The following is a 21,955-nucleotide window of genomic DNA, read 5'->3' on the forward strand; positions in this document are numbered from 1 at the left end:
GGACTGTGTCCAGAGTGTCATTCATTCTGAGTGCAGTAGGACGCCATCGCAGTTTCAGCAGGGTTCAGGTCCGTAGGGTTTGGGCTGCACATGGTAGTTATATTGGTCAAGATGGGGAAGATGAAGAAAAAACTTGCTTGTGAGTGGGGCGGTTAAGATGGGCAAAAAGTTCTTTTTTTAGATCTCTTAAATTTGAGATGCCTATCAAATGGTGTTGGAGAAGTTCAGTCGGCCACTGAATTTATGAGTCTGGTGTTCAAGAGAAAGGTCAGGACTAGAGTAATAAATTTGAAGTCATCAGCTTATGAATGGCATTTACAGCCATGACACAGGATGAGATCATTGAGGGCAAAAATATAGAATATAAAATGAGCTTCAAACTTTAGAATACCAGAGAAGGAGTCAGCAAAGGAGATCGAGAGGGAATGTCAAAGAAGGAGCAAAGCTAGAAGAAGACACCAAAGGAGCCAAGAAAAGATGGTGCATCAAGAGGAAGTGGTCACCACCAGGTGCCAGAGTGAGGCCAAGGAAGGTGGGCACTGACTCTTGGTTTGGGCAAAGGGGGAATCATTGGTCCTCTTGACACCAGTCATTTCAGTTGTGTGGTGGTGAGGGAGGCCAGATGGCAGTGGTCAAGGACAGAGTTGAGTAGAAACAGGACAGGCAGTTCTGAATTGGGGCAGTTTCTGGAGGAAAATATGGCTTCAAGGTTTTTTGTTTGTTTGGTTGGTTGGTTGGTTTTCTTAATGATGAGGCCCTCATGGGTCTGTGGTTGGGAAAATAGAGAGGGGGACCCTGATGACAACAGAGACAGAAAGGAAACTCTTGGAATTGAGTCTCGCTTTGCAACCTCTTTCAAGGATGTTTAAGAACAACTTTCTCCAAAGTAAGAATAAATTAAATATATGGAGGTGTCCTGGAGCATCAACTATTGCCTAAGAGCTAAGAGTGGGGAATGTCAGGGTTGGGACGGTGGGGTCAGAGAAGGAAGAGAAACTAGCATTTATTGGGAGAATCACTGTGTCAGGCAGACAAGGGAACTTTGTGGCAATTTTAAGTTTTGAGTATTACATTGCCTTTTATTTTGTTTTTGGTTTTGATTGTGGCAAAATACACATAACACAAAATTTGCCATTTTAGCTACTTTAGGTGTATAGTTTGGATGCAATACATACTTCACAATGCTGTACAGATACCACAACTAAATAAAGTTTTTTCATTTTCATCACGCTAAACAAAAGCTCTGAACCAATTTTTTTCAAGGCAAAAGCACTAGCATAGCCAGCTCAATTCTTTTTTTTTTTCTAAATATTTATTTTTGTTGATGTATTTGGCTGCCCCTGGTCTTAGTTGCGGCATGCAGTGTCTTCTAATTGCAGCGTTCAAGATCTCGTTTTTAGTTGCTGCATGCAGCATTTGAACTCTTAGTTGTGGCGTATGTGATCTGGTTCCCTGACCAGGGATCAAACCCAGGCCTCCCGCACTGGGAGCATGGAGCCTTAGCCACTGGGCCACCAGGTTAGTCCCAGCTTTGTACATTAAACAGTACTGCCCCATTACGCACTCCTCACGGTCCTTTCTCTACTTTTTACTATGAAGGTGCCTCTTCTAGTTACCTCATATGGGCTTCCCTGGTGGCTCAGACAGTAAAGAGTCTGCCCACAGTGCAGGAGACCCGGGTTCGATCCCTGGGTTGGGAAGATCCCCTGGAGAAGGAAATGGGAACTCACTCCAGTACTCTTGCCTGGAAAATTCCTCAGACAGAGGAACCTGGCAGCCTAGCGGGCTGCAGTCCATGGGGTCGCAATGGAATCATAGTCATCCTTTGGCATTTGGCTTATTTCGCTTAGTATGTTTCCAAGGTTCATCCACAACGTCACTTAGAATTTCATTCTCTTTGGATGGCGAGATGACACTCCATGTGTGCATCTCCCATGATTTGTTTATTCACGTGTCTGTTGACAGACATTTAGATGGTTTCCACTTTTAGGCCCTCAGGAAGAGCCCTGCTATGAACACGGGTGTTCAAGTGTCTGCTTGAGTCCCTGCTTTCAGTTCTTTGGGGCCTAGATCTAGCAGCAGTCCCATTGATTTTTTGTTTAAGCCTTACAGTAACCCATAGAGAGATAGACTGGGGCTGATTTCCTTCCTTAGGACCCTCCGTGGAGAACTGTATGCTCCCAGCTCCTATGACAGTCCCCCAAACTGGACATTGGCCAGCGCTTCTGCTCTCAGTCAGGCTCAGCTTCCAGGTAAACTCTAGTCCTCAGCCCCCATCTCTTAAGCTCTATTTCTGCAGAAGAGAATCCATTCAACACATCCTGGTGGAGGACAGGGAGGCAGGCCATCTCTCTCCATCTTCCCACAGGGACCGCAGTGAGGGCTGCGGTGTAGACTTACTGCTCTGGGGTGGTTTAGTGTAAATGCTCAACGCGTATGCTTGTAAATGACCTTCTGTCTCATTCTTCAGACCGTTTTAAATTGGAAAGAGCATTCTCTCTTAAAATTGTGCTCCTTTCTTTCTTCTTCTTCTTCTTTCTTTTTTGTTGCCACACAGTGTAACTTGCGGGATCTTAGTTCCGCAGTCAGGGTTTGAACCCAGGACCCAGCAGTGGAAGTGCCGAGTTCTGACCACTGGACCATCAGGGAATGCCCCTGGGTTCCTTCTTTAAAAAGCTAAAACCTGACTTTTCCAAGGAAAAACAAGTCCTCTGATAGCAAGCAAATCACAATACTATAGTCATTGGTATATTTTAGACATATTAAAGCTTAACACTTTATGCACCAGAAGATAAATTATCATAGTATCATGATAATAGACTGAGTTGAGAAATTATTTGTAGAAAATAAGTAAAACAATAGAATTGCAACAATTTTGAATAGCTAGTATTTCCCATCAGGGACTATACAGGAAACAGAATAGTCTCTCCTTAAAGATATGAAAGTATTTCGTGATCCAAAAATAGCTGGTCTCTGCGTTGTTTTAGCAAGTTTCCCTTAAAATAGAATTTCACTTTCCTTTTAAAATGTTATGATCTGCTTGATTCTACAGAGCTTAGTTCTGTCCAAACAAATCGTCCTGGAGTGAAGGGCAGCTTAGTGGCCCAAGGGGTGGGGATGGTGAGGGCAGTTTACGTTTTTTGTTAATGGTTCTGGCTCCCTTCTGGATTACAACACGCTAGTGAGGACCCTGGAGAAAATCCCAGTGTTGGAGGAGAGGAAGAGGGGTCAGGAGTTGCGACTTGAATCTCAGAGACCGGACACCCTAGCATAGCTTTCTCACACATCGGCAGGTGTGGTGCACTCCGATACACAATTCCTTTTTATTTGTTGTTAGGGGCTTGGTAGAGGGGCTTTCTCTGCTTTATTTTCTCTGTATTTATTTCAATCTTTTCTCATAAACTTCAGACTGATCCTAAATGTATCTTTCTTTCCTAAAACAGTTTTGATATGCTCTGTTTCTTTGATATACTCTGTTTGATATACACCTGTTTCTCATTTACAGGTGAGATATTTTCCCCATAGTTTTGTGGGGTTTTGTATGTTTTGGTTATTGTTTGTTCGGTAACTCTTGTTGGACTCTGTCTATGGCTTTTTCTGACTCTGATTTTTTTTTTTTTTTTTTTTTGCAGGTTTCCCAATGATCTTTCTAAAGTACTCTATTGAAGGTATATCTTTACTTTTTCTCCAATTCCTTTTAAATATTTTCATTTTAGCTTTCATGTTATATATATATATTTTGAGGTTGTATTTTCTTGAAATTATTGTATAAGACTGCTGGATTGAACCCACATCTACTGTGTCTCCTACATTGCAGGCAGATTCTTTATCCACTGAGCTATTCTTAAAAGCATAAAGACTAAGTCAGTCTTTAGATAATTATTGACTTTATACTTCCATTCCAACTGTCAGTCCTCTAGAAAAATCTGTGGTGAAGATTATAATTGTAAAATATTTGTTACACCCTTGTCTGGATCCATCCATTTACTTAGAAAGATCTTTTATTAATTCTATAAATATCTTCTTTGTTTTGGGGGGTGGACCCAAATTACGTAAGAAAAAGGGTAGAAAAGATTCATTTTATAACATTTTGAAAATGTTTAAGTAGAAGAGCTTCTTGGATTTCCCTGGTGGTACAGTGGATAAGAATCTGCCTGCCACTGCAGGGGACATAGGTTCGATCCCTGGCCCGTGAAGATTCCACACGCCACGGAGTGACTAAGCCCGTGGGCCACAACTACTGAAGCCCATGTGGGCCAAGAGCCCATGCTCTGCAACAAGAGAAGCCACTGCAGTGAGAAGCCCCACACCAGTGAGTCCCAGCGCACTGCACTAGAGCAAGCCTTCACAAAGAAATGAAGACCCAGCTCAGTGAAAAATAAAATAAATAAACAAACTTAACTTTTAAAAAAAGAAGAGCTTCTTAATATTATGTGGATAAATTTCTTATAATCCCCTAGAAATTAGAATCATGAGTATTTACATTTTTACAGCCACAAGTTTATAGGTACGTAGACATAAGCAAAATGACCTCTTTTCTCTAGATGCTACTATCAAAAATTAGCACAACACACCCCAAATATGTTCTTTCCTGCTGGAGTCAGGACTAAAGCAAGAATGGTCCCTGCCACTTATTATTCAATACTCTTGTAATCCCGGAAAATGAAATCAGAGCAAGGAAGCAAAGACACCTAAATATTAGAAAGTAAGAGTGATGAAGGACAGATAATAGGGACACAGACCCTGACGCCCAATTCTAAACCCTCAGAAGTTCCAAAATACAAAATTATTTTAAGACTCACTTGTTTGCAAACCTTGACCCACAATAATATGAGGTCATTCAGTCTTCATTTACTCCCATCAGTGTAAATATCACATGCAAATATATCACTGCATTTAGTTACAAGGAACTTCCTGAGACCCCACTGGGGACTTTGATGCTCTGTGTTACCTTTCTAAAATTGAAAATATTCTGAGTTCTGAAACACAAATGACCCCCAAGACTTTGGGTAAGGGATTTTGTACCTGCAATATATTGAGCAGTGTTCAGGGACACTGAAAAGATAGAAACATTCATGTTGTCATTCAAGAGCTCCCAGTCAAAACTGAGATGGCAAGATACACACATAAGAAAGATTTAAAGCTTTCAAATTTGACTTGAAACAAATACATGGTCCTAGTCTGGCTCAGGGATTGGTTGAAGTGAAGAGATACACAAGACTGCCTGTGAATATTTGTTTATTATTTCAGTGCCCCGACGTTGTACCAGCCTGTGTTTATAAAGCCTTGGCCCCAAATATGGAAGAGCTGTGCGTAACAAGGAGGGGAAAGATGATTTTAAGCCGTATATTTTAGAGTCTTCCTGTCATAAACATCAGAAACTTTGCTTAAAGTCCAGGCTTGGGGGAACCTCCTGCTGGTCACTGAGCTCTCTCCTGCCTCTCTGAGCTGGCTTCCTTCTCCATTATTTCACTCCCAGGCAGGCTCTTTCTGCATGGTGGGAAAGATGGCCACTGGAGGTGTTCCATTTGTGATCCCTCCAGGCTGCAATCCCAAAAGAGAAGAGAGAGATGGTCATTCCTCCTGCATCTGTCTCAGTCCCTCGTAATGATCTAGCCTAATCATGTTGGCATTTCGACCCAGACACTTTTCTCCTGTCCTGGAGTAACCCTGAGCTGCTGACTTAGACACTCACAAAGCTGGATAGCGTCCAGCTGTAGAGAACCCTCAAGCTGGTATCACTTGCTAAAGATTAAAGAGAGGAGTGAATGAAACCCATCATGTGCTGGGCATTTAACATAAATCATCTTTGGAATTCTCACAACACTGAAAGGGAGGTATCACAGTTCCCATTTTAATAGATAGGCAAAATAAGCTTTTCCATAATCTTCCACCTCACAGGGACACTGACCAGCTTGAGTCACATCTTAGGCTTTGTAACTGACAGCCACACTATAGTCATGAGCCTGTCCAGTCTCCCTGGGTGATCCCTCCCAGCCTCTGCAGCAGTGGACGCAGACGGCAGACCTGACTGCCTGGGAGGGGTGATGCTGCAGACCTGCCGTGGTGGCCGTGGTGGCCATATGCCAGCCGGCCCACCTGCCCACCATGGTGCCCGGCCCCTGCCCAGAAGTGCTGAAGGGCTCAGCCCCTTTAGACCCCCAGGTACTGTCCCTCCACAACTCCTGTCTTTCTATCTGGAGCCTGTATCCTACCCAAAGCCATGGGAGGTATGTCTGTACACCACACTCCAAAATGTTTTTTTTTTTTTTAATAAAGGAAAGAAACATTAAAAAAAAAAAAAACTACATTACACGATAGTATAGGCTTAAGCAATTACAAAAGCAAGGGATGCACGCTGCTTGAAACCACTGAAGAAAAGCACTGAAGAATACAGAGCCAAGACAATGGCTGCTGTTCCATTCATGGCAAATACATTTCCTCCCATTAAAAATTCCACAAAAAAAAAGCAAGGAGTGCTAGGGCAGATTAATGTTTTAAAAAGGAATAGATGTGTGCAGTCACCCTAGAGTCTTCCTCCTAAACAGGACTCCTTTGCTTTGCTGAGGAGGATAGGCAGACAGGAAGGGGGGCCTGAACTGGAGCAGAGGTCATAGCAGGACAACAGAGGAGGAAGGGTGTCAAGGAGCCTGGTCACTCTCTGGTCACAGGTGTTGATGTCTGTGTATCTAAAACAGGGACAGTATTCACCGGTGGATGTCAGAGAGGAAGCTTAGGATGCAAGCTCAGGAAGGAGCTTTAAAAGTGAGTGCCTCATGCTAAGTTAACAGATGCTTAAGATGTTTAAGATGGGCTGCCCTGGTGGCTCAGACAGTAAAGAATCTGCCTGCAATGCAGAAGACCTGGGCTCTATCCCTGGGCAGGAAAGATCCCCTGGAGAAGGGAATGGCAACCCACTCCAGTATTCTTGCCTGAAGAATTCCTCGGACAGAAGGACCTGGCGGGCTACAGCCTGTGGGGTCGCAAAGAGTCAGACCCCACTGAACAGCTAACACACACAGATGTTTAAAGGAAAGAAGAGAAGAGCCTTGCTAAAAAGAATGAAACAGACTATTATAGGTAGAAGGTGCAACATTTCTTTGGATGAAGTATTTTGCTCCTGCGGAGTCTAGGTTGGAACACCCTTCCCATCAGTAGTTGCTTGCTTTTTCCTTCTAAATATGAGAAATGTCTGGGTCTCTTCTGAACTGAGGTAAGTGTGTGACGACAGGCTTACACTTGATGGCTATGTGTTAGTCATTCAGTCATGTCCTACTATTTGTGACCCCATGGACTGTAGCCCACCAGGCTCCTCTGTCCATGGGATTCTCCCAGCAAGAATACTGGAGTGGGTAGTCATTCCGTTCTCCAAGGGATCTTCCCCACCCAAGGATCCATCTCCACATTCCAGGCAGATTCTTTACCATCTGAGCCACCAGGGAAGCCCTTAAAGGCTATGGTCCTGCCCTAAAATACAGGAAAGATGTGCTTGAAAAGGGGGAAAATATAATTTATAATTCTTATATATTAGACTCTTACAGTTGCAAACCTCAGAAACTGGACTTAATATGAGAAAAAAAAAAACAAAACTGTACTTAATATAAGCAAAAAATTGACCTATTGGCTCATTTAGAGAAATATTTAAAAGAAGCAGACTATAGGCATTTTCTAATCAGGAGTTGATCCTTTAGCAAATATGATATTTTGGGACCAAGTATCCTATATCCAAGTTGGAATAACCTTCTAAATAACTTTCTGAAAGTCGCCCAAGGACTGATTTGTCAGTGTTCCAGAAGAGGGAGGTACAGAGGCAAAGGAGCTGTGCCTGGAACTTCTCTGAATAATTAAGTTACAGTTGCTATTTGCAAGTCACTGCAGAGAAAATCTTCCAAAAGATGCTATTTATTCAGTCATGTGTGCAAACCTAGATACTTCTTATATTAACATTGTAATTGTATTTTGAATCTTCCTTTGTTGTGCTCTTCAAGGACAAAGATTGAGTCTTAAGTGCAGAAGTCAGAGGAAGAAAAGGCACTTTTCTCCTGGCAGGGAGTAATCTTGAGCTGCTGACTTAGACATACACAAAGCTGGATAGCCTCCAGCTGTAACCAACCCCCAAGCCATTATCACTTACTGAAGATTAAAGGGGGGAGTGAATGAAACCCATAATGTGCTGGGTATTTTACATAAATCATCTTTAGAATTCTCGAAACACTGAAGGGAAGGTGTCACAATTCCTATTTTAATAAATAAGCAAAATAAGACTCAGAGACCTTTACTCGCTTTTCCATGAACTTCCAGCTCACAGGAAGTAAACCCAGGATTCTAAAACTGAACTGATTTCAAAGCCTGGGCAAGACTGTAGACTTGACTTCTTGCTGGGTGATGTCTTTGAGTAATAATTAAGCTGTATAACACCTAGCTTTTTGTTTCCTGTTAACAAATCCTTCTTTCCTTACCATATATCAGTGAATGATTATCATGATATACTATAAAAAGCTCAATCCTAGGAGCCAGAGATGCAAAGAATTAAATACAACTTTAGCCCATGGAGAGCTCACAAACTATCTGAGGAAATAGAACCCAAATATGAAGCAATAAACAACAACCTAGGGGTGGGACTGGGCTGAACAACTAGTGAGCCGAAGAGACTTAGAGGGCATGACCGAGGCTGGAATTGCCCCTCAGTGTCCATTTCCCCTTCCTTGGTAAGACAGCTCTGCCCCCTACTAGCTGGGACTACAGCCATCCAGTATGTAGACTACATTTCCCAGTCTCTCTTGCAGCTTAGTGTGACTAAATTCTGTCCAATGGGACGAAAGCAGAAATGACAAGTGCAACTTCTGCCAGGGATTCTTAAAGGGAAAAACAACCTCCTCTCCTCTTCCCTGCCTGCAGGCGCTTCAGCAGCCACCTGGCATCATGAAGCAGGTTTGGGAGGAAGTCACTGGTGGCACAGCTACAAGGGGGGAGAAGCAGAGGTCTGGCTCCCACGGTGCTGCCTCTACTCCAGACGGCCAGCCTTCACTCTTTCACGCGAAAGAGAAGCAAACTCCTGTTTCATTTATGCCACGGTTATTTGGGGCTATTGTCATTGTAGGCAAATTTAATTCTAACTGCTAAAAGAGCACAGTGGGCAGCCACAGTCACCAACACCCCCCAAATCCTACTATGTAACCTTTAGCAAGTCACTTCCTTTTCCAGGGGGCCTGGGAGAATCCAAAGAGAATAACCAATGAGAGAGCAGGATAAAGCACTTGGGGGTTTTTAGAGGGTCTGTTGTGATACAGTATGGCTGGGTGGGGAGGCATGAGGCTGCAGTCAATAGGGTTGCAAAGAGTTGGACACAACTGAAGTGACTTAGCATGCACACACACCACTAATCACCTCACTATTTTCCTGAGTCTTTTTTAAATTTTAGCTGCACCTCGCAAAATGTGGGATCTTCGGATGAATGGAACCTGCGCCCCTTGCAGTGGAAGGCTTGAGTCTTAGTCCAGGAATTAGTCCAGTTTAGTTTGTAAGTCTTGACTCTTTTAGCTACAAGTTAAAAAAACTCAATTCAACCCTGCTTTAAAAAAAAAAAAAAAAAGTGGGCAGGGTGAGCTCTCCTGGTTGGTTCATGTAATTAAAGAGGCAAGAAATAAGCTCAAGGAAGGCTGGATCAAGATGAGATGATGTCATTAGGATGTGGTCTCAGCCCTGCTTCCCTGAGCTCACTGCATTGTCATAAAGCTGCTGCTGCTGCTGCTAAGTCGATTCAATCGTAAGGCAAACGGTGGCCTCTGGCAGCAATGATATCTCAGCCTATCCACTTCACAGCCCAGGTGGAAAACATCTCCTTCCTTAGGGCTGCAGAGAAGCCCTCAACCTATCTGCCTCCCTGTGACTCCGCTTCTGCCAACCTGCATGTCCCCATCTCTGGACTGGGTGGGGCATCCCCCCAAACTGCATGGATTGAGAGTTTCAGAAGGGTGGTTGTTTTTGTTTTGTTTTGTTTTGCCATGTCATTCGGCATATGGAATTTTAGTTCCCTGACCAGGGTCCAAACTCGTGTCCCCTGCATTGGAAGCACACAGTCTTAACCACCCAATTCCCAGGGAAATCCCAAGAAGGGTAATTGTTTAAAGAAAAAGTGAAGTGCAACTCTCAGTAGTAGATAAATGGATGCTGGGGAGAAACGTTCACATTTTAGGGCAGAGAAGAAAAATAGCAAAGATGTGAAATCTGAAATGAGTAAGACAGGATGGATGGAATAGAAAATCCTGTAGGCGGGAAATGTGTTTCAGGGGACTCTGTTCATTTTCACTGTATTAGTTTGCTGTACTGTGTTGTGCTTAGTCACTAAGTCGTGTCTGACTCTTTGCAACCCCATGGACTGTAGCCCGCCAGGCTCCTCTGTCTGTGGAATTTCCCAGATAAGAATACTGGAGTGGGTTACCATGTCCTCCTCTGGGGGATCTTCCCAACCCAGAGATCGAACCCAGGTCTCCCGCATTGCAGGCAGATTCTTTACCAGCTGAGCTAGCCCTAACAAAACAGATGGCTTAAATAACAGAGCTTGATTTTCTCACAGTTCTGGAGGCTGAAAGTCCAAAATCAAGAGCTGGCAGAGCTGGCTTCCCCCGAGGCTCTCTCCTTGGCCTGGAGGTGCTGTGTTTCTCCTGCCATCTTTGCCCATGGCCATCCCCCTGTTCACTGACCCCCACCGTGTTGAAGCCAGATCCCCACTGTGATTGTATTGGGAGATGAGACCTTAGAGCGGTACTTTATTCTGCCCTCATGAATGGGATTATTGCTCTTATGAGAGAGGCCCCAGAGAGCACCTTTGCCCGCCTGCCAGGTGAGCACACAGCAAGAAGATAGCCATCTGTGATCCAGGAAGCAAGCTCTCACCAGACACTGAATCTACTGATGCCTTGATCTTAGATTTCCCAGGCTTTAGAGCGGTGAGGTGTAAATTTCTGTTGTTTATAAGCCCCTGGGTCTATGGGCTTCCCTGGTGGTACAAATGGTAAAGAATCCACTTGCATTCTAGGAGACTTGGTTTCGATCCCTGGGTCTGGAAGATCCCTGGAGAAGGAAATGGCAACCCACTCCAGTACTCCTGCCTGGAGAATCCCATGGTCAGGGAAGCCTGCATGGGGTTGCGAAGAGTCAGCCACAACTGAGCAACTAACTATGGGGAGCTATGGGGAATCTATTAAAGAGCCAGAGCAGACTAAGATAGGCCAGAACATAGCCAAAACCAACCAAGTAAACAGAAGAATCCAACTAAAAGACTCACAAATCTAGGTGCAATAGCACAAATTATTTGCAGCTAGATGGTTACCTGTGGGGAAGGACCGTGACACTCCAAGCCTTACTGGGAAATGCCAAATGTGTAGAATAGGGTGGAATGGAAGACCCAGCATCTAATACAGTGTTCTGTCCAGAGAAGACACACAGGTAGTAATGGCTAGACTGAAGTACAAAAAAGAACAGGAAGAGAAAGAACATTTATGGTTTTGATGAGCTGCCTTTATTCTAACTACAGCCTTAGAACAAAAAACCCTCAACATCTAGGGCAGTTGTGTGGGAGAGGAGGGGCAAAAGCTACTTTCAACTTCATTCAGAAGCCCTTGAAGCCCTAGGCATGAAATAAGATAACCCCAGAATCTATCCAGAGAGGAGTAGACATGGGAGGAGGAGCAGGCAATGGATTATATTCATTGGTTATCAGTCAAAACTAGTTCTCCCCCAGGCCTCATCTATGCACCTATTATCTCCCCAACCTATTTACTTTTTCTTAGTACTCATCACTATATGAAATTGTCTTATATAATTGTTCAATTACTTTTTTTATAGTCTCCCAACACCACCTCCTGAATATAAGCTCTAAAACAGAAGGAGCTTTTTGTGGTCCTTGCTGTGTCTTCAGTACCCAAGAAAGTACCTAGCACATACTAGGTGTTCAAAAAAACATTGTTGAATGAATAAAGGAGAAAGAGGAAAGGATCTGAGGGGTTTTAATAAAATAAAGATATCAGAGATTTAAAAATAAAAGTGACTTCAGTTCAGTCGCTCAGTCATGTCTGACTTTTTGTGACCCCATGAACCACAGCATGCCAGGCCTCCCTGTCTATCACCAGCTCCCAGAGTCCACCCAAACCCATGTCCATCAAGTTTGGTAATGCCACCCAACCATCTCATCCTCTGTCATCCCCTTCTCCTCCTTCCCTCAATTTTCCCCAGCATCAGGGTCTTTTCAAATGAGTCAGCTCTTTGCATCAGGTGGCCAAAGTATTGGAGTTTCAGCTTCAACATCAGTCCTTCCAATGAACACCCAGGACTGATCTCCTTTAGGATGGACTGGTTGGATCTCCTTGCAGTCCAAGGGACTCTCAGAGTGACTACACCCAAGGTAGTAACTTCATAGAAGCTGGGCAATTCAGAATGCTTCATTCCATAAAGATTATGCATAATCATGGGACTTCCCTTGTGGTCCAGTGGTTAAGACTTTGTACTCTCAATGCAGGGGTCATGGGTTTGATCCCTGGTCAGGAACTAGATCCCACAAATTTGCATGCCGCAACTAAAGCTCTTATGTTCCACAACTAAGACCCAATTTTTTTCTTTGGAAAGAAAAAAATTTTTTTATTTTGTTTCTCTGTTCTTTTGCAAAAGCAACAGTAAAAGCATAATCTCTTAAGTGACTTTATTAAGTTTTTAGTGTATATTATATACTAACCATGGTTTTAATTTCCATATTCTGATGTTTTGACATCTGGGGCCTTGCTGATCCTGGAGGGACTGCCCCTTCAGGGTGAAGCAGTTCCTGGAGACAGGAAACAGCTTACTTGTAAGTGTGCTTTTTAAATGCAAACCAACCAATACAGAACTCACACCCCAACACCTCCTTTATCAGGCCCTCACACTCCAGGTCACAATCTCCCGCCATGATGACCTCAGGTCCAAGTACCCAACACCTACAGACAGCTCCTGTGCTCCAGGGCCCACTGAAACTATTCACACAAACCACACTGACCAAAGTAAGCTTGTGTGCTGTTTGAGGTGCTGCCAATGCCTCACCTGTTCCTCCCACAGACACCATGATGAAGGCCCCTGCCCACAGCTCACCCCTTCCTCTCTGGTCCTGACCAATCCTGGTGTTTCCCCATGTGGACCCTCCTGGAGCAGCATGCCCCTTTCTCTTGGAAATTGTGAGTAACAAATTATATGTTCATGGCCATCACCTGATCTCCCAATCTTACTAACCCTCAGATTTTCTATGACTATGTTGTATTTAAAACAATATCTCAGTAAAGATGCTTTCATCTGTAAGTAACAGAAAAGCCAATTCAAACTATGCCTTAAGTCTTAAAGGAGATGGGCTGTGAGTGGAAACTCAGAACAGCCTCCGACAGCCTCTGTGTTAGTTTTATTTCAGTCTCTGATGATGTCTGAGGGCTCACTGTCTTCCAATCTCTCACCTGTGCTCTGCAGCATCAGGTTCATCCATCTATACTCAGTCCCACAGGCTTCCTAGTTTAAGTAGAGGGAAAGGGACCAGGTCTCTTCTCCTGGAATCTTTCTCAGGAGAATGGGGCAGCTTTATCCCCAAGAGTCCCTGCAAACCTCTTTGCAAAACTGGGGCATGTGTCTCTCCCTGGCAGAGAATGAGATTCTATAGATGAGTCTGGACCTGAGCCTGTTGTTCCTCCTAGATTCAGGAGGGCTCAGGGTCCAGGAAGCACGTGAACTGTATGGGGAGAGGCGGACCCTGAGCAGTGTCGTTACAGGAAACAGGGAGTGAATGCCGAGTGGTTCCACAATGTCCGGTGCAGTAATCTGATAGCAACAGAAACATGAAGAATAAAGAAGTGACTCAAGGTGACAATCTGTGTGGGGGTCAGTGGTGGTTTAAGAAGAGGGAATACAACTGAACACAGCTGCTGCAGGTCACACGTTTGCAAGAAAAACCTTCTATCCTTGGTGGCTTTTACTGAGACGAGGAGAGAACTTCACTTCTTATGAGATGGCCATATAAAGAAAAAAGTCATTAAATGTCTATGTTTCATTTCATTCTTACATTGGCCTGTCTTATCTTGTAGGCTGCAAACTTGATGGGGAAAGAGATTATATATTTTATAGCACAGTGGTATTTAAAATGTCAAGAAGTGGAAAAAAAAGCCAGGGTACCTTTTAGCCTGAGAATTTTAATGCCCGCTCAGTGCTTTTCTTCAACAATTTCTCTCATTTTACACATGCGCACGGATATGACTGCCCCTGCACGCCCTGCCCCCAGACACACACAGTCTGAGAAAGATGTGACATCAAAACAGAAGCACAATTCTTTATAAGAGCATCAGGGTTAAGAGAGCTAATTTAATTAGTGTCTAGTCTGGAATGGAAAAAAAAAAAAGGCATCTGTAATGTAGAAAGGTTATTTGTGATCTGCTTCTTGAAAAAATGTCTGCCTGATTTGTGTCTTTCAGCAGCTCGCAACAATGGAGGTTTGCTCCCAGTCTCTGCAACAGACACATTTCCAATCACCAGGCTTCTGTGGATTTATGCCCTCTTCCTGACTTAAACAGCAGCTCTCAGAAAGCAATGGCTTTCTGCATTGAGATCTGGAGGGTTTGTTAGAAATTCTGCAAGCATATATCTGATGTATCACCAAATTAGAGAGAATTGTGAGCAAAGAAGAAAAATTCTTAAATTCACAAATTATGCAACTGATTACCCCAACAACAATTATTTTTAATACATGCATTTTGCCTTGATTTTTGCATTTGGGGGAAGTAATATATGGTATGAAAACAAGACTAGCAAGCAACATTTCATTTGTTCCTTCTTATGAAGCAGAATGAGGGAATGCATCCAAAACCACTTTGTGAGTCCTAATGCACATGCAGATGTGAGTTTCTGTTGCTGATTTCATTATACTAATAGATTAAACTTTACTTACGGGAAAAAAGCAAAATGTTCTTTTGAATGGCATAAGGTACTTTTACTGCATGAAATTCTAAATGCATTCAAATGGTCTATTTTACTTTCTGAGCATTTTAACACTGTTCAGATGGAAAATCCCGCCTTAATGAATGTTTTCACAGTTCAAAAAGGGATCTGCTTGCAATCCAGTTCTTTAAATGGGCAAAAGACTTGAACAGACATTTCACAAAAGAAGTCAAGCAGGGATTTCCCTGGTGGTCCAGTGGCTAAGACTCTATGCTTCCAATTCAGGGGGCACAGGTTCAATCCTTGGTCAGGAAACTGGATCCCACATGCCACAACTAAGTGTGAGCATGCCCAGCTAGAGGCTCCCACGTGCTGCAACTAAGCTTGGGTACAAGCTGATAAATACATAAGTATTTAAAACTAGACAAACCAACAAGCCTCAGGATATATCATTTGACCTCTAGCCTCAGTTTATAAAGAAAAAAGAAAAAAAATACAAACTACTATGTATAATGTAGTATTGTACAGCACAGGGAACGTAGGCAAAAAAAATATATATATATATATATACACCATTCTCTTCCCCCAGTGATGTCTCCTAATCTTGGGAACCCAAGACAATGTTACCTTATACAGTAAAAGGTAAATTGCAGATATGATTAAGGTTACAGACCTTGAGATGGGAAGACTGAAAAAAAAACATGAAAGCGTTAATCCCTCCATTGTGTCCAACTCTTTGGGACCCCGTTGACTGTAGCCCACCAGGCTCCTCCATCTATGGAATTCTCCAGGTAGGAATACTGGAGTGGGTAGCCATTCCCTTCTCTAAGGGATCTTCCCAACCCAGGGATTGAACCCAGGTCTCCTGCATTGCAGGCGGATTCTTTACCATCTGAGCCACCAGGGAAGCCAATGGGAAGATTAACCTATATTAAATGGGTGGAACCAATCTAATGATGTCAATCCTTAAAAGCCAGAAACCTTTCCCATTGTGGTCGGAGAGAGCTGCCTGACAGAGACACAGAACAGGAGAAGGGTCAGAAGGCACCGCTGTGGTTTTTGAAGATGGAGAGTCATGAGGCAAGGAAGGCAGAGGCGTCTAGATGCTGGGAATGACTCAGCTGAAAGCCAGCAAGAAAATGGGGACCTCAATCCTCCAGCAGCAAGAAACTAAGCTCGGCCGACAGCCCGAATGAGCAGGATAATGGATCCCCACCTCCATAAAAGAGGAAGTCCTGCTGACATCTTGGTTTCAGCCTGGTGAGGTCCACGCCAGACTTGTGACCTCCAGAGCTGAATGATAATAAATGTGTGTTGCTCAACGCTGAGCACTTTGTGGTAATTTGCTCCAGCAGCGATAAAAAACGAATTCAATACCCAATGGAAATGTGTCTGTCTGTGCAGCAGTAAATGTGTACAATGATGTTCACATCGAGATCATTTGTAAGAGCCCCGGCGTGGACGTAGACGATGTGGCCTTTAGCAGGATAGATGAATAAATTGGCCTGGGCGTACGGTGGGCGTGGGGAGCGGTGGAGATAAGATGGTGATGGTCTCACAGCATGAGGGGTGTCGAGTGTGGGTGGAGACAGGCTGCGTGGTGCCATGGATGGCAAGTTCACAACCGGGGACAACTGCATTCCCCTTACAGAGGTCAGAAGACTGGTTGTCTTTGCGGAGGGGGAAAGGACTGAGATAAGGCACAGGGGCTTTGGGGAGTGCTGGAACATTCCATGTCTTGATCGAGGTGCTGTTTACAGGGTGTGTTTACTTAGATGATGAGTGACTTTTTCTTTATGTATTTTGTACTTCAGTTAAAAAGTTCACATAGTAAGAAGTGGTCTGTTTGGATCAGTAAATGTTTACAAAGTTTACGCCGAAGACCACTTTGTAATGGTTATCTTTTTTCTCTCATTTAAATTTTGGCTTCCCTCTGATTTTTCATCACAGAATACTTTCCTTAGTCCATGAGAGTAGAAAAATCCAGTGAAATGCCACTAAACCCTCATGGCATACTTGGATGAATTTAAACATACACACCTTCACACACTCTGAAATTTCATTTATTTATTAGTTATTTGTTCATTATTTAATTGAAGATCATCAGTTTCTTCTCCCTAGAAGCAAATATTGTCATTTTCTTCTATGTCCTTTCAGAAACTTTTTATCACATCGTGTGTGTGTGAGTTCATGTGTATGTGTAAATTTTTTCTTTTTTTTCATGAATGACAGCAAACGATATGCATGAGTCCTTGCTTTTCTCAAACATGGACCAAAGTTATAATTTTTAATAGCTGAGTAGATATTTGGACTTCCCTGGTGGCTCAGACAGTAAAGAATCCTCCTGCAATGCAGGAGACCTGGGTTTGATCTCTGGGTTGGGAAGATTCCCTGGAGAAGGAAATGGCAACCTGCTCCAGTATGCTTTCCTGGAGAATTCCATGCATAGAAGAGCCTAGCAGGTTATAGTTCATGGGGTCGCAGAGTTGGACACGACTGAGAGACTAAGCGCAGCACAGATACAGAATGATCAGTCATTGGACTAATTCCCCTGTTGATGGACTATAGGTTATTGCCAGTATTTTGCTATTGTAACAGTGCTACAATAAATCTCTCTAAATGCCCATCATTTTGCACGATCACAATTCACTTTTCAGTAATTTACTACAAATCAGTAAGTATTGATGGTTACCTATAGATTTGAGACGATGGCGGATCTTAACATGTTTTTACTGAGAAGAATACTCAGGGCTCAGTAATAGCAGCTCCCGGGTTCTAGAGCACAGGCTCAGCAATCGTTGTGCGTGGGATTAGTTGCACATGGAATACTCCCAGACCAGGGATCTATCTCATGTCTCCTACATTGGCAGGTAGATTCTTTACCACTGAGTTACCAGGGAAGCCCAAAGGATGTATTTTTTTCTTAATGGTTTTTGTTTACTAGGGCTGCTATAACAGTACCATGGACTAGGAAGTTTCAAACAGGGTAATTTGTCATCTGATAGTTCTGGAGGTTAGAAGTCCAAAATCAGAATGTTTTCAGAGCCGTGGTCTCTCTCCGAAGGCTCTACGGACACATCTTTTTATTTTGCCTCTTCCTGCTTCTGGTGGTGCCCAGCAATCCTGGCATTACTTGGCTTATAGATACATCACTACAATCTCTGCCTCCATCTTCACATAGCTATCTCCCTGTGTCTCTGTGTTTTCACGTGTCTCTCTTCTCATAAGAACACCAGTCATATTGGATTAAGGGACCACCCTTCTCCCCCATATAACACCTTCTCTCTCTCTTTTTTTTTAAACTGTACTATGTGGCATGTGGGATCTTAGTTTCCCAACCAGGAATCGAACTCATGACCCCTATAGTGAAAGCATGTAGCCTTAACCACTGAACGCCAGGGAAGTCCCAGAGGCAACTGTTAAAGAGTTGAATGCAGATACCGAGAAGGCAAGCAGGAGTCTGGAATCCAGGGCAGCCAGCCTGGCTAGAGATACACACTTTGAAGTCATTAGGCTTATGAAGAGAATTTAAAGCCACAGACTGTAGAAATCATGTAGGCAGTGAGCGCAGGTTAAAAAAGGAAAGTGAATCTGGTTCCTGAGTTTGAGAAACTCATGACGCATCCAGGTAGAGACTTAAAATACTTGGAAGAGCAATCTGCCTGAAAATAGAGATTTGGAAGACATCAGCAAATAGGCGGTAGTGGAAACAAGGAAGTGAACGCTCAGAAAAGTAGTGGATAGAGAGCTCATGTAGTGCGTAGAGAGCTCATGTAGTGGGTGGAGAGCTCATGTAGTGGGTAGAGAGCCAGGAAGTGCAGACTCGGGAGTGGACGGGGAAGGGAGGGAGATGAGGGGCCAGAGAAAGTTTCAAGAAGGAGAAAAGTATAATTCTTCAGAAAGGTAAGTGGGATGCAAACTGAATAGGGACCACTGACTTTGGTAAGTAGGAGGTTTTGTTGACTTTAGAAGTCCGATTGCAGTGGATGGAGGAATGGATGGGAAGTGAGCAGGGTAATATTATCTGAAAGGAAAATAAACTTCATCTTCTGGCTTAATAATACGTTTCAGGTTGATAAATCACGGTGCTGACCTCTTTTCCCCTCCTGCTGTTTGGAGACGTCTGGGCCCTCATTTAGTGCTTCCTTTCGGAGGACGCTGGGCCTTCCAGGACTGTGTGACCCGCCCAGCATGGATGCTGATCTGCGCTCCTGAAATGACCTTATTCTTCACAGGTTTAAACACTACTCATGGCTCAGGTCCCAGCTAATCCCCTCCTGAAAGTCTTCCCCAGTCTCCCCAGCTGCAAATTATCTTCTGTTCCTCAGAATCTCTACAATGTTTATCTGATCAACTCTCTCTCTTTTTAAAAAAAATTTTTATTTTATTTTATTTTTTATTTTTGGCTGCACTGAGTCTCCGTGGCTGTGTGGGCTTTTCTCTAGTTGTGGTGAGCAGGGGCCCCTCTTCCTTGGGGTGAGCAGGCTTCTCATTGCAGTGGCTTCTCTTGTAGAGCACAGATTCTAGGGTGAATGGGTTTCAGTAGTTGCGTCATGTAGGCTCAGTAGTTACAGATCCCGGGCTGTAGAGCACAGGCTCAATAGCCATAGCTCAGTTGGTAAAGAATCTGCCTGCAATGCAGGAGACCCCGGTTCAATTCCTGGGTCAGGAAGATCTGCTGAAGAGGAGGGGATAGGCTACCCACTCCAGTGTTCTTGAGCTTCCCTTGTGGCTCTGCTGGTACAGAATCTGCCTGTGTCGTGGGAGACCTGGATTAGGAAGATGCCCTGGAGAAGGGAAAGTCTACCTACTCCAGTATTCCAGCCTGGAGAATGCCATAGACTATAGGGTTGCAAAGAGTCAGACATGACTGAGTGACTTTCACCTCAATAATTGAGGCTTGAGCTTAGTTGTGCCACCGTATAGGGGATCTTCCCAGTTCAGGGATTGAACCTGTGTCTCCTGCATTGGCAGGCGGATTCTTTACCACTGAGTCACCAGGGAAGCCCTATCTGTATATCTCTTAAAGTACAGAGAAATAGTCCCAGGTGGCTCGTTGGTGAAGAATCCATCTGCAATGTATGAAACGTGGGTTCGATCTCTGGTCTGGGAAGATCCCCTGGAGAAGGAAATGGCAACCCACTCCAGTATTCTTGCCTGGGAAATCCCATGGACAGAGTAGACTGGCAGACTACAGTCCATGGGGTCACAAGAGTCAGATGCAATTTAGCAACTAAACGACAACTCTTAAAGTACACTTTGCTTTAACTTTTATTCCTCTTATTATAACTATTGGGTTTTTTTTTTTTTTTTTCTTTTCTTCACTAGATGAAAATCGTCAGACAGGATCCATGGCCGATTCACCTTGATCTTTCCAAGAATATCGTGTTTCTTCATTTTTACACTAGATGTTCATGTTTAACACACACAAACTGTTCAATAAGTATTTTAGTGTGTTAATAAAAGGAGGCTCACTGGACCCAACAGAACGACATGTAATGGAGTCCAACAGTGCAACACAACGTGCGTATCTTTAGTTTACATGCTGTTTGCATTTGCAGACGAAAACAGGGATTTTGAAGTCAGCAGAAGCAAAGTGTTAAAAGCCAAATATCAAGCCCAATCCGAAGCATCCAAAATCCAGGAGGGTAAATGTCAGCCAAGGGTGGAATTGCTGTAGTAAATCACATTATGGGCTGAATTGTGTCTCTTCGAAATTCATGTGTAGAAGCCATAACCCCGGGTACCTGGGAAAGTGACTGTATTTGGAAATATTGATTTTGAAGAGGTCACTGAGTTAAAATGAGGCAGTTAGGGTAGGTGCTGAGTGGTACTAGTGTAAGAGGAGATTAAACACACAGCTGGTAAAGAATCCACTTGTAATGCAGGAGAACCCAGTTCGATTCCTGAGTTGGGAAGATCCCCTGGAGAAGAGATAGGCTATCCACTACAGTATTCTTGGGCTTTCCTGGTGGCTCAGACAGTAAAGAATCCACCTGCAATGCAGGAGACCTGGGTTCAATCCCTGGATCAGGAAGATCCTCTGGAGAAGAGAATAGCAACCCACTCCAATATTCTCGCCTGGAGAATCCCAAAGACAGAGGGGCCTAGAGGGTTACAGTCCACATAGTTGCAAAGAGCCGGACACGACCGAGTGACACAGCACAGACACCCAGAGACACCAAGGGTGTGTGTCCACAGAGCAAAGACCATGTGAGGACCGGTGAGAATGGGGCCACATCCAAGCCAGAGGTCTCAGAGGAATCCAATCTCCTGACACCTTGATCTTGAGAGCCATGAGAAAATAATTGTTGTTTAGTTGCTGAGTCATGTCCGACTCTATTGCGACCCCATGGACTGTGGCCCGCCAGGCTTCTCTGTCCATGGGATTTCCCAGGCAGGAATCCTGCAGTGGGTTGCCATTACCTTCTCCAGGGGCTCTTCCCAACCCAGGGATCCAACCTGTATCTGTTGTTTAAGCAACACAGTCTATGGTATTTTGTTATGTCAGCCTAAGCAGACTAATCACCATGGCAGTAAAATGCCATGTTGCATAGAAAGAAATAATGACTTTGCAGTGGGACGGGCCAAGACTTAGTCTACTACTTTCTATGTGATCTGGGGCATGTAACATTGCCTCTCTGAGCCGCTTCTCATATCACTACACTAGAAACAATAATTCCTCCCTGTTGCTATGAGGAATATGTGTAATATATATATAGTACCTGAAACAGAAGGAACACTCAAGAAAGGATAACTTTTAATTGTCACAGATGTAATATTTCTTAAGTATGAAAATGATTACTCTGGGGACTACCCTGGTGGTCCAGTGCTTAAGAATCTGCCTTCCAATGCAGGGGATGTGGGTTCCATCCCTGGTCAGGGAATGGAGATTCCACATGCCACAGGGCAGCTAAGACAGTGAGCCTCGACTACTGAACCTATGTGCTCTAGACCTGGTACTCTGCAATAAGAGAAGCCCACATGCCGCAACTAGAGAAAAAAAGTCCATATG

General features: G+C 43.8%; 2 long non-coding RNA genes across 2 annotated transcripts; both read left to right on the forward strand.

Annotated features, from left to right (window-relative positions):
- The first annotated feature begins 316 nt into the window (after positions 1-316).
- LOC101904510 (uncharacterized) lies at positions 317-4,421 on the forward strand. The gene is made up of 3 exons (XR_235918.5): positions 317-532; positions 3,633-3,668; positions 4,167-4,421. It is a non-coding gene; the product is annotated as an uncharacterized lncRNA (long non-coding RNA).
- A 2,125-nt stretch (positions 4,422-6,546) lies between these two features.
- On the forward strand, positions 6,547-16,268 carry LOC104969623 (uncharacterized). Its single transcript, XR_009495875.1, has 3 exons — positions 6,547-7,213; positions 13,087-13,202; positions 13,782-16,268. It is a non-coding gene; the product is annotated as an uncharacterized lncRNA (long non-coding RNA).
- The last annotated feature ends 5,687 nt before the right edge of the window (positions 16,269-21,955 follow it).

The sequence above is a fragment of the Bos taurus genome, chromosome 9 (assembly GCF_002263795.3).
Source record: "Bos taurus isolate L1 Dominette 01449 registration number 42190680 breed Hereford chromosome 9, ARS-UCD2.0, whole genome shotgun sequence".
Taxonomy (NCBI): domain Eukaryota; kingdom Metazoa; phylum Chordata; class Mammalia; order Artiodactyla; family Bovidae; genus Bos; species Bos taurus.